The following is a 13839-nucleotide window of genomic DNA, read 5'->3' as shown; positions in this document are numbered from 1 at the left end:
AATTCAATGTGTCAGCCAAAACAATATCCAATATATCTATTAATATAAAAAATGATAAAGGCTGGTATAAATATATAAATTAGTAATTTAATTAAAGCCATGTCGATAGATAAAGTTATCAGACCACGCGCTTGTAAGCATTCAAAACTGCCGCCTCCATTACTGTCTCGAGTCTGCTAGCCAACAGCCTACTGGCAAAGAGACCACTCCCTCCTAACCCAGGAGATTATAAACCCTCTCTGCGTGACGTAGGCCTCCCCATGCCCAAAGACCCGGAAACGAAAATCAGTTGGACCATGTTGGATCACGGGAAATGTAGTTTTGATACATTTCCCATGTCCATAGAAATATATACACTTTTAGATGGCATTTTCCCAAATTTCACTTTTACAATTCCCCGTGAGGTCTGGCAAAAAAAAAAAAAAAAAAGGTCAGTCCTTTTTTCTTCGCTGGACCTGTAAAAATAAACAACTTCTAAATTTTTCAGGAATTTGGGGATAAAAGAAATAGATGAACAAATGGTTAAAATTAGCCACATTGACAAAAAACCAATTTGGGGCTGTCCCCCACTGGCATAACAGTGTACAATAAAAACAATACATACAACTCAATTTCAACTCCCCATAGTTCAATCAACTGCAACCCAAAGTTCAAAGTTTGGTCTTCATGGTACAGTGAAGGCTTTTCAGACATCTTCATGTGTCCTCACCAAGCAAGTTCGTCGTCTGGATTCTGGGGAGATGGCAAGATCCTTATTCTGAAATAATTCTCAAAAGAATTTAAACTTTACATTATAGATTACAAAATATACATTTTCTTCTAAGATTTTATACAATTCAATTCCCCATGAAATTACTCCTAAAAGAGTTAAATATACATATATTTTTACATTATCGAATTTTAAAAAAACTTAACAGATATCCCCGTAAGGTAAATCTTAAACACACCTTTTTTCTAAAAAAAAGGTACCTCAGGTCAGCTAAGGATGGCAAAATACAAAGAATAAAATTCAAGAAAAAAGAAGAAAAATTAACTTGTGAAATGTAAAATGTGCAAAAATCTAGGGAAAATAAACTTAGACCTTTGAATGAAGGTCTAATTAAAGTGAATTCAACAGTGTGCAATTACCCATCCAGGGCCAGGACTTAAGGAAAATGTCTCTCTCTGATCTGACTTATCATCAGCTTTTTAGGGAAGTGAGCCAAATAAAATAACCAATCCTAGGTGTTTTCTAGGAATCTAAGTCGAGGAGACCCACGTCCTCTAAAGTTTTAGAAAAGACTGGGACTCCAGGACTCAAACCCCAATTTCCAAGCCCTAAAGTATTGGCATAGAACTGCTGCAATCCAAGCAGATTTAGTCAGTCAAGTCTCTGACCATGTGCTATCTTTAGCACTATTAACAGCTTTCATATTCCCTTCTGGAATCAGAGAGGCATTTAAATCACAGTCCTATAGGCTCAGGTATTTGCTGTAGAATCAGAAAAAGAATAAATAATGATTATATATGTACTTCCAGTACAAGATGAGAAAAAGGAAAAATCAATTTCTCTCATTAAAAAAAAATGTCTTAAAAATCAAAAATATATATATATCTTAGAATTAGAAGGGTTATGTTACCCAAAAATGAGACTTTCTGTGAGAGAAAGTGGGTTTTACAAAATAGCAGATTCACAATGCACATTCAAATAGAGTACCATTATTTCCAATAGCACATTTTAAAACAATAAACAGTGATGTTTAAAATCATATACTTGTTACAACTTTTAAATCTTGGCAAATGCTGTTATTGCTTCCATAGCAAAGAATATACAGGAGCTCCTTGACTCTCTGTATTTTAAAAAAATCCTGGGTAGGAATGCATCTACCCATTCCAGGCAATAATGCCTCTTATAATAAAATATATAAAAGCTTATCCTTTTAGACAACAATTCTTAAGGATTTAAAGTAAAAGTTAAAAAAGATCTCTTGTAAAATTACAATGTAATATTTAAAGCATGGAAACTTTCAAGGTTCTTTGCAATTACCAAGACAGAATAAATTTTAAAGACATGTGCTCTATAAGATGTTCATAGGTGGTACATATAACCACATTGTTTCTGATACAGTAAGCTTTAAGTAAATTAGGAAATATAATAACATCATAAGCAGAAACTTCATTAGCGTAAAATGATTCAGTGCAACAGGAAAATCAACGAAATAAGCAAGATTAATTTACAAAACTAATTAGCAAAATACAGTAAGATACAGTCTTTTTAAAACAGAAATAAAGCTCATTCAGTTCCGAGGTTTTAAAAGTTCACCCCTGGTTTCAATTTAAGGTTCTTTTGATTGAGTTCTGCTGAATTTAAGGGTTTTTTTTTTCTAAAAGTTCAAAGTTCTTCCCCTGAGTTCAGTTTTTAATCACAAGCAAGTCTGAATAGGCCGTTCAGCCGATTAAGGGTAAACGCTAGTTGCTAGGTCCAGATGCTATCGTCCACGTGGGCTCGGGGTTAGTGGAGAAAAGCTCAGGAAAACTACCCACGTGTAGAGTCTGTGTGGGTTGTGGTTGCCTAAATTAGGTCTTTAGAGAAACACGTGGAAGGCTAGAAATAGGGAAAAAAGGGGAATATACTACCCAAATGGTTTGCGGCAGAGCTGAAGCAGTCTTTGGAGGTCGAGATCTCGGCAAGTCAGGACTGGGTTCCTTCCCGGAAATCTCAGGAAAAGCAGCTCGGGGTTCTGGGCTCCAGCAGCACCAGCGAGTCAGGATCGGAGATCACAGGAACTGGAACGCCGGCTGGCAGGCTTGCGGTCAGGAAGCGTTAGGAGATCAAGTCAGGAGATCAGCTGAGAGACGAAACTGGCTGGGCACCGGCAGTCCATCAGTGCCAGCAAGGGACACCAGGCCCGGGGCATTGAGCAAAATAATTAGCAGCCCAGCGGCAATTAAAACCATTGTCTCTCTTCCCCGTAAAACAGCCTCTAGGCTGGGGAAAATCAGGAGAGGACTGGGCGAGGAAAAAAATCGCTTCTGAGACTCGGGGTCCCAAAGCCGCATGGCTTCTTCTTAGGCTATCTAGAAAATCGAGAATTCTATTTCCAAACTTCTGGTTGCCATAATTATAAATATAAAAAATGATAAAGGCTGGTATAAATATATAAATTAGTAATTTAATTAAAGCCATGTTGATAGATAAAGTTATCAGACCACGCGCTTGTAAGCATTCAAAACTGCCGCCTCCATTACTGTCTCGAGTCTGCTAGCCAACAGCCTACTGGCAAAGAGACCACTCCCTCCTAACCCAGGAGATTATAAACCCTCTCTGCGTCGACGTAGGCCTCCCCATGCCCAAAGGCCCGGAAACGGAAACCAGTTGGACCATGTTGGATCACGGGAAATGTAGTTTTGATACATTTCCCATGTCCATAGAAATATATACACTTTTAGATGGCATTTTCCCAAATTTCACTTTTACATATCTATTGGCTTTTTTAATGGTATTATCTCCATTCCAATAATAGGAGGAGGGTACTAGTAGAGACAATTGCATGTGCCAGAATACCGTCAATAAGTATTGATAGAAGGTACCTATTTTATATGTGAGCAATGAATCCAAGAGTCCTTGTCTCCAATTTTGATAGCTGTTGGAGTGGTTAACAGTACTTGAAAAGGACCTTCCCAGGCAGGCTGAGTTCCTCCAGTGTGCTGGAAGTTCTTTATGTATACCTTGTCTCTTGGGTGTAGGTCATGGAGTGAGAAATCTAGAGGTCCTGATTCATGGTGTGAGATTAAAAATTAATATACAATACTCCAAGTATTATATTTAATAAGATTTATTCATAATAACTCAAAGTAAGGGAAGAAAAACCTCAATAAAGAAAACCAGTTTTCTCAGTTGAGCACATGGGAGAAGAAAGTGAGAAGCAGGCTTATAGCAAACTCATAAACAATACTACGTGGATGCTATGTGGACGAAGGGAAAAGGATTCTGGGCAATGTAGTTCAGGGGTTCAAGATGTTCTAATTACACAATGGAGTTCTCACAATTTGATCTGTAAGTCCTGTATATAAGAATCAATAGAAGTGTCCCCTCCTGGGTTCAGATTCCTATCTCATTGGTTTCAACTTCCTCTCTCTGAGGGCCTGCCTAGAACATCTCAATGGTAAATGACCTTCATGTTGCTGATTAATGATGTAAAACAAAGTGATGAAATGGGGAGGTAAATTTCTTTTACAATCTTAGGCAAATATTTAATGTAAAGCTTGAAAAGTAGAGATTGTTTATATTCATGAACCTCATCTAAATAGTATAGAACATTTTAATCAATTTTTTTCTAAAAAATGTTGTTCTAGAGGGATATTAGGGTTCATGGCTAAATGATGCCAATATAATAAAAGTGACAATGTTTCTAATTTGGTTATCAATTATATTCCATACCAATTCAAATACCAAAGGGCTGAATTATCAAACCAAACAAAATAACAACAAAATGAATTATGAAGAACAAAAAATTCAGAATATCAAGAGAAATAATTTTTATTTTATTTTACTTTATTATTATTATTATTTTTAAAATCCTTACCTTCTGTCTTGGAACCAGTAATATGTACTGGTTCCAAGGCAGAAGAGTGGTAAGGGCTAGGCAAGAGGGTCAAGTGACTTGCCCAGGGTCACACAGCTGGGAAGTGTCTGAGGCCAGATTTGAACCTAGGACCTCCCATCCCTAGGCCTAGCTCTCAATCCACTGAGCCACCCAGCTGCCCCTGAAAAATAATTTTTAAAAAGAAAAAGAGAATAATATTTCCAGACTTCAAAATCTTTTTTAAAGTAGAAATCATCAAAGTCATTGCTACTGGATTAAAAAAAAGAGCAAAAGAATGATGTGAGGCTCCAGTGAGTTTGCATGTGCTTGTCTTTGTGTGTGTGTGTGATGTAAGAAGAAATTTAATTAAGCAGCTTTTAATCACTTATAAGTATTCCTTTATAATAGCTTAATAAGCTATAACTGTGTGATTTAAATAAGATATAGTAGGAATAGTATTAAAAGCTTCTGTAATGATGAAAGTAGGAGAGCCACAGGAAGTGATGTTGAGAAAATTGCTTCAAAAAGGCCAGCTCAAGGATTCAGTCATTCTTTCTGAATTTGTGAGCAGGACTGGAGGAGGAGAAGACTCTTTCCTGGATCCTGCATCAGTGAGTTCTGGTGAGATTCTTTGTGGTCCTAGCCTTGTGTGCACTGAAGGTTCTTCAGCATCTTCTGGCTCTTCAGACTTTGGCTCCCTAAATAGAACTTTGGATGCTGGTGAGATTCACTTTCAGATTTGCATTTTAGGTCTGGAGACATTAGGATTTAACTTAGGGTATATGTAGGTAGGTAGTACTTTCTGTCTCTTTAACTACATTTTCCCACTTTCACTCTTTCCACCTCTTTGTAAATGAAATTGCTAAAAGTTATTTTTGACTTAAGCTACAATATTTTTTTAAATCAGCGACCATAATATTACTTTAGAATTTTCATATTAGCATAAAAACCTAAATTTAAATTCTTACACATTTTTCAAGGTAGCTGAGTCACAACAATAGTAATAGTTGGGCTGAGGTCAGTATTAACATGAGCTATTCCTTTGACTTGTTTCCAAGTCATGGACCTCAGTGACTTGGGTCTTTGGAGTGGTATTCTGGTTTTTTCATATTCAGCTGTTCCCCAAAGGTTCTCTGCTGTAGGTGTTCATTTCCTATGTAAATAAAAACAAAACTTTGACCCAAAAGTAAAGTCTCAACTCTCATGTTATATATTTGTTCCTTTGGACTATAAAATTGATAAATCCCCTTTTTGTTTCTAAATGTGTATTCTTTTTTTTGTGAACTATAATGTATTTATTTTTTTCTTTTCTTTTTTCTAATATTTATTTTTTTAGAAAAGTTAACATGGTTACATTATTCATATTCTTATTTTCCCCTTCACCCCCTGACTTCCTCTCCCCCCTCATAGCCAGTATGCATTTCCACTGATTTTAACATGTGTTAAAGGAATCTTTCTTTGCCAGGTTCTAGTCTTATTTATTAATTCAATAGTTCTTTTACTTTTGATTTTATTCATTTCTCCCTTGATTTTTAGTATTTCTAATTTAGTTTTCATCTGGGGATTTTTAATTTGCTCACTTTCTAGTTTTTTAAGTTGCATGTCCAATTCATTAATCTCTGCCCTCCCTAATTTGTTAATATATGCACTCAAGGATATAAATTTCCCCCTGAGTACTGCCTTAGCTGCATCCCACAGAGTTTGGTAGGATGTCTCATCATTGTCATTCACTTCCATGAAATTGTTGATTGTTTCTATGATTTCTTCTTTGACGAACTGTTTTGGAGAATAATTTTATTTAATTTCCAATTAGTTTTTGATTTGCCTGTCCAGGTGCCCTTACTAATTATTATTTTTATTGTATTATGATCTGAGGTTACATTTATTATTTCTGCCCTTTTGCATTTGTTTGCGATGTTTCTATGCCCTATTACATGGTCAATCTTTGTGAATGTACCATGTGCAGCTGAATAGAAGGTGTATTCCTTTTTGTCCCTATTTATTTTTCTCTACATATCTATTAAATCTAATTTTTCTAGGACTTCATTCACCTCTCTTATCTCTTTATTATTTATTTTTTGGTTTGATTTATCTAGATCTGAAAGAGGAATATTTAGATCTCCCACTAATATGGTTTTGCTATCTATTTCCTTCTGGAGCTCTGCCAGTTTCTCCTTTATGAATTTGGATGCTATGCCATTTGATGCATACATATTGAGCACTGTTATTTCCTCATTGTCTATACTGCCTTTTATCAGGATGTAATTACCTTCCCTGTCTTTTTTAATCATATCTATTTTTACTTTGGCTTTGTCAAAAATCATGATCACCACTCCTCCCTTCTTTTTCTCATTTGAAGCCCAAAAGATTTTGCTCAAGTCCTTTACCTTAAACCTGTGTATGTCCACACGCCTCATATGTGTTTCTTGTAGACAATATATGGTAGGATTTTGGTTTCTAATCCACTCTGCTATTTGCTTCCGTTTTATGGGTGAGTTCATCCCATTCACATTTAGAGTTATAATTATCAGTTGTGCATTTGCTGACATTTTGGTATCCTCCCCTTTTCTTACCCCTTCTTCTTAAAGTATTTCCTTTTAAACCAGTGGTTTGCTTTAAGCCAGTATCCCTTATCCCCTCCCTTGATTAACTTCCCTTTCTACCCCTCCCTTATTATTCCCCTATTTTTATTTTTAAAGGCCTAATAAATTCCCTCCCCCCTTTGTCTCCCCCTCCCTTTTTTGACCTCCCCACTCCCCTGATCTCCTTGGTTTATCCCTTCTGACTTTCTCAGTAGGGTTAGATAGTTTTATATCCCAAATGGATATAGCTACTCTTCCCTCTCAGAGTTAATTCCACTGAGAGTAAGGTTTAAATATTACCTCTTAATGCTCTCTTCCTCTCCTCCTTCTTATAATAGTATTCATCCCCTCCCATTCCCATGCCCTCTTTATGTGTAATAGAATATCCTATTTTTCTTATTTATTCAAATTTCTCTTGGTGTCCTCTACTATTCAACCCCCTCTTTCCAGCTCCCCATATTATCTTAGATCATTTAGTACTCCAACCTCTCCCTATGAATAATTCTTCTAATTACTATAATAGTGATTACTATAATAGTGAATAGAGTTCACTACAGAGAATTACACATAACATTTCTCCACATAGGAATACAAATAATTAGATCTTATTGAAGCCCTTAAAGAGGCAAATTTAAAAAATAAGAGTTTTCTTTCCCCTCTGTTTCTTATTTACCTTTTCATGTTTCTCTTGATTTTTGTGGTTGGATATCAAACTTTCCATTTAGTCCTGGTCTTTTCTCTGCAAATACTTGGAAATCTATCTTGTTGAATTCCCAAACTTTCCCCTGGAAGTATATACTCAGTTTTGATGGGTAGGTGATCCTTGATTGTAGACCTAGTTTCTCTTGCCTTTCTGAATATCATATTCCAAGCCTTGCAGTCTCTTAGCGTGGAGGTTGCCAGATTCTATGTGATCCTGATTGGTGCTCCTTGATATCTGAATTGTCTTTCTGGCTTCTCGTAAATTTTTTTTTCTTTTACTTGGAAGCTCTTGAATATGGCTATTATATTCCTTGGGGTTGTCTTTTCTGGGTCTAGTGTAGAGGGTGATCTATGGATCCTTTCAATGTCTATATTGCCCTCTTGTTGTAGAACTTCAGGGAAGTTTTGCTGAATAATTTCTTTTAGTATGGAGTCTGTAATGCAAAAGGGTGCATATGAACCCTGAAAAGCCTTACTGCAGAGTTTCTGACAGTTGAAAAGGATTTAGAATCCTGAAGTGAGACAGTTGACCCTGGGGACTCGATGAGAGTAGAAGGGTCAACTGAGCTCTGTTCTTTAGACTGAAAGCCTGGCCTATATTCTGCAGTTTTTCTCTTAAAATTTGTTAGTTTAACTATTTCCTTTAGATCTCCCTAACCTCCCTTATTCTCAATCATTTTCCCTTCCTAAATTTCTTGGGGTTTTGAAAGGAGGGTGGATCTTGGGGTTAGCTTTCAAACTTGGTAGACATAGTTTCCCTGTAGTCCAATAGGGCTTACCCTTGTTACAAATTATCTCTTGAATCATTGTATCCAACTTTCCTGACCCTATAGGCTACAAAACCTCTCGGAGTTAAGTTTAAGGCAGGTCCTTTCTCAGTTTCACATTCCTGTCTCCCTCCCCCACCTGAAGCTTTCCCCAGGTGGCTGTTAGAGTTACCTTGTACCCTTCCATCCCTTCCAATCAAACCTAAAAATCAACAAACCCTTTTTGTCACCTAATCAAATCTTTGGCTAGTTCATTAGTTGATTGATAAGAGAGGGAGAAGGGGAGAAAGGAATAATATTGTCTCTGGGTCGTGAAGGGAATTGGAGGTGTCCATTTTGGAGGAAGTGTAATCTCAATACTTCCTCTGAACTCTTCCTTTGTGAACCTGAGAAACTGACTAGAAGCCCTCTAGTCAGTTTCAAGCCATTCTTGGCAGGCCCTAACCTTTGTCTGTAGAAATGCCCTTCCTACTTGAAGGGCTCAGTCTGTTTCCCTTTAGTGTCTCTGTCTCAAACCTGTGTCCCAGTCTGTGTCTCTCAGGATGTAGCTGTCTGCCCTTGCAACTCTTTATACCTCCATGTTTATATTCCCTAAACTCAGTCATTCCCTTACTTCTCCTACCACCTCAATCTACCACCTTCACCATTGTATCTTCGTTATCTATTTACTGCCTTAGGGATCCACAAACCCCTATCCACAGTGCCTTATCCCTATTCACATTACCTTTAGTCCTTCACCTGCCTTATCCCCTATTGCAACCTTACCTTGCCTTAATCTCTCCCTATTACCTCTAGCCTATTCCCATATTACAACCACTTTATTACCCTACTATACCCCACTAACTTAATTCCCCTTATTACATCTCAGCTTAATCTCCTTATTACATCCTTGCCTAAACTCTCCTAATTACAAGTCCAAATTTCTATTAATTTCTGCTTTTTCAGGGAGACCAATGATTCTCAAATTGTCTCTTATAGACCTGTTTTCTTGATCTATCAATTTCTCATTCAGATATTTCATGTTTCCTTCTATTTATCAGTCTTTTGACTTTGCTTTATTTGCTCTTGCTGTCTTGAGAGATCATTAGCTTCTAACAGCTCAAATCTAGCCTTTAGAGACTGGTTTTCCTTTTCAATCTGGTCATTTCTGGTCTTCAATTTACTTGCCTCACTTTCCAATTGTGAAATTCTGCCTTTTAAACTGTTATTTTCTTGCCAGATTTTGCTTTCCAATTTGCTTACCATTTCGTTTGATTTTGGGGCATCTTTCTCTAATTGGGAGTTTCTGTCTTCTAACCTGTTAATTTCCTTTTGAGCTATTTCCCATTTCTCTCGCCAAATCTCTTCCATCTTTCTCATCATCTCAGATTTCAACTTTTCAAGAGCTTGTGACCAGTTTTTATTATTTTGGGAAGGTTTGGATATGATTATTTGTTTGTTCTTCTCTGCTGTTTGCTCTGTTGTCTGGATTTTCTCTGTGTAAAAGTTATCGAGTGTTATAGATTTCTTCTTGCTGATCTTTCTCTTTTAGGGTTCCTGTGGATGGCTTGCCATTGTAAGCCGTGTGCCCTTTCAGGTTTATCCTCATACCCAGGGTCTGTCTGCGCTCTTTAGGCTCCTGAGGTCACAGGTCTAGTTGTCCTCAGGGTCAAGCCTCCTGGTGGTCCCCTTACTTGTTCCTCTGTCCGAAGCTCCACTTCCATGCCTGCACTCAGGATACAAGTTCGCACTTGCGTCCACTGCTGCACTCAGGATCCCTGTCCATGCCTGTGCTCAGGGTCTGTGTTCAAAGTCCACGCATTCTTTAGCCTCTTGGGGTCTTAAGACCCTCAGCATCTCCAGATTATTGGAATTGCCCCTAATTAGTCCTCCTGTCACAAGTCACCCTTCGTTATAATCCATTATAATCCATTCACTGTAAACTGAGTAGTGATCTTATTATTACCCCTGCTGCTCCTAACAGAAAGTAAGTCACCTACTACCAGTCACCTCTTGGTCTTCTAAGCCAATTCTAAGAAAGAGCTGTGGATCAGCACCACTGGTGTAAGAGCTAAGATGTCAACAATGGGATTAATCCAAGGCTGAGGCTTGACTAGGAATTATCAGTAACCATCATAAAGGAGCTAGGAATTGAATTGAGGAAGGCAGTTTAGAGTTGAATTGGTGAAGATGAGAGAAGAATAGAAAGCTATTAGTAGAGGGGAGATAACTTGGAAAATAACTGAGGGAGGATTGGAAATACCAGTGTGGACAAAGAGTAGGATTTTGTAAGGGAAAAAAGAGGGAGAGGCAAAAGCTGACATTATGGTCAGATAAGGGGATTTCAGAATTCTTGAACATAAAGGTGGTGTTTATGGGTGAAAGTAAAATCAACAGTATGAACATCTTTGTGTATAACTGAGTTGAGGTGGAGGAGTAGTTCATGGAAAGTGAATAGGTTGACAAATAGGGTGACTGGGGTTCTTGAGAGTTAATATGTATATTGAAGACCCCTAACATGAAAGCAAGAGTTGGAATGGAGAGAAAAATTGTGATCCAGGTACCAAACTCATTATGGAAGGAGGAGGGTGACCTGGGGAACTGTAGACAACAGCTTTCAGGATTTTGATTGGGTAGTAGATATGAATACTAAGGAAAATTAATTAACTAATTAATTTAAATTTTAATTAATAAAAAGCTATATCATTTGATTTCTAGGAAGAGTTTTTTTCCGGATGGCTTTAGAAATGCCCTTCCCTAAAACATCTTCTAAATTAAGATAGGCCTCTGGAATTATGCTCAGAGAGTTATAAAATTGAATACACCCTTGGACTCAGCAATATCAGTCTCTTGAAATACTACCCCCAAAACTATTATAGGGTGTATGCCCTCAAAGCCAGTGATAGTACTACTAGGTCAATACCCAAAAAAAGATCAAAGAAAAAGGAAAAGGATTCATTGAAGGGTTAAAATATAATTTTAGTGAATCTTCCCCTGTAGAGACTGGGGCTGCTTTCAACACTGGCCAGAGTTCTCAGCAGCTTCCCAAGGTCTCTATCTGTCTGGAAAATAAACATACTTTTGTGAGATTAACCCTTGTCTCACAGAACATGTTGTCCTCATGGCTGTTGATTAAATTTTGAGACATGTTTTGCCTGGCCACTTCTGGGGGCTTAGGATCTTGGCCAGATCACTGCAACCCTTGAAGCAGAGAGGCAAACTACAGTTGGCAACATGCCCTCTCTGTTTTAAGGTCAATAAAACCCACTTCTGGAAAGTGGACTTTGGAGTCTCACCCATGGAAAAGGATGTTTTTGCCTGAGACTTTCCTGGATGGGACCTTGAGTGCTAAGCCGTGGAATCCCCCTCAGCTAGAATAGTCATGTGTTGACTACTGGTGATGTATTTGATCTTTTCTATCTCTCTCTTACATTCATTTATGCTTTATATTGATTCATTTATGCATTCTTTTGTAAGCTAAATTGCTGGATCTTTGCATAATAATAATAAACTTATTTCTTTTTACCTTTTTGCTTAAAAATGCTGTGGAGTGGGGCAGCTGGGTAGCTCAGTGGATTGAGAGTCAGGCCTAGAGATGGGAGGTCCTAGGTTCAGATCCGGCCTCAGACACTTCCCAGCTGTGTGACCCTGGGCAAGTCACTTGACCCCCATTGCCCACCCTTACCACTCTTCAATACACATAAATTAAGGGTTTAAAAATTTTTTTAAATGCTGTGGAGAAACATGTCTTATTATAGGACCAAATCTCCAATCACAAATAGCTAAGTTAAGCAGCTGCATATGTAACATCTTAATGTTACAAACTAGCAATGAGGATGGGATAGCTGTATAATCAGCCATTCCTCAAAAAAGGCTGAATTAAAGAGAGGGGTGGATGTGATGGGCTATTTGTACTGAATACTGTGAGAACTGGGAAAGCAGAGTGAAGAAAGAAGAACCTTTACAAGTTTTGAAATGTCTTAAAAAGAGTTAGTTGAAATATAAAGTAAATTATCCATGTTACAATATCAGAATTTTATTTTGGGAGATCAGGCACAAAACTATCAACCTGTTGCTATTAAAGACTGCTGTAAGAGTAGCACAATAAAAGGGAAAAAAATAAATACAGAATATCTCAAAAGAACTTGTGTTTTTGTTTTTGTTTTTTGATTTTTGCTCTGCAAAAGGCAGGAATTGACCAAAAATGAAATTGATGGATTGTCCACTAATGAATTGTTTAAAATGTATAAAGAGAAGAATTTGGGAGGAAACCAAAACTAGGAGACTCTGATCCTCCCTTCTGCTGCTTTCCCTACTCCTGCTGCATAGTTCTATTCCAGCCTAGACTATTTGCAGTATCAATTTGATTATTTATTAGAAAATTATTGGAAAAATGATTTCACTACTGTAGCAAAGGCTTTAATCAATACTGAGGTGGAGGCCTCCTTAATGTATGGGAATCTACATAAATTTAAAAACAGAATCTCTGTGACTATAAACAAGTGAAATTAACAATTAAAATTAGTTAGCTGCCCAGGAAAAAGTACCAAGTAGTAATAGTCCCCATTCCTGAATATACAATAGTTATTAATATGTTAAAAGAAATGACTCCCTGATTGAGTTTGAGTGCTACTTAGTAGACAATAAGAAGTTAAAAAGATTTGCTCATAAAAACAGATAAAATAGACAAAGTACTGGTCAATCTAATTAAAAAAAGGAAAGAAGAAAACCAAATTGACAGTATCAAAGATGAAAAGGGAGACCTCACCTCTAATGAAGGGGAAATTAAGGCAATCATTAAAAACTATTTTGCCCAATTATATGGCAATAAATATAACAATCTAGGAGATATGGATGAATATTTACAAAAATATAAATTGCCTAGATTAACAGCAGAAGAAACAGAATACCTAAATAATCCCATATCAGAAAAAGAAATTGAACAAGCCATCAAAGAACTCCCTAAGAAAAAATTGCCAGGGCCTGATGGATTCACAAGTTAATTCTCTCAGACATTCAAAGAGCAACTAATCCCAATACTATACAAATTATTTGATATAATAAGCAAAGAAGGAGTCCTACCAAACTCCTTTTATGACACAAATATGGTACTGATTCCAAAGCCAGGGAGATCAAAAACAGAGAAAGAAAACTACAGACCAATCTCCCTAATGAACATAGATGCAAAAATCTTAAATAGAATACTAGCAAAGAGACTCCAGCAAGTAATTAAGAAGATCATCC

This window comes from Gracilinanus agilis, chromosome 5 (genome assembly GCF_016433145.1).
Source record: "Gracilinanus agilis isolate LMUSP501 chromosome 5, AgileGrace, whole genome shotgun sequence".
Taxonomy (NCBI): Eukaryota; Metazoa; Chordata; class Mammalia; order Didelphimorphia; family Didelphidae; genus Gracilinanus; species Gracilinanus agilis.
This window is presented reverse-complemented; position numbering follows the sequence as displayed.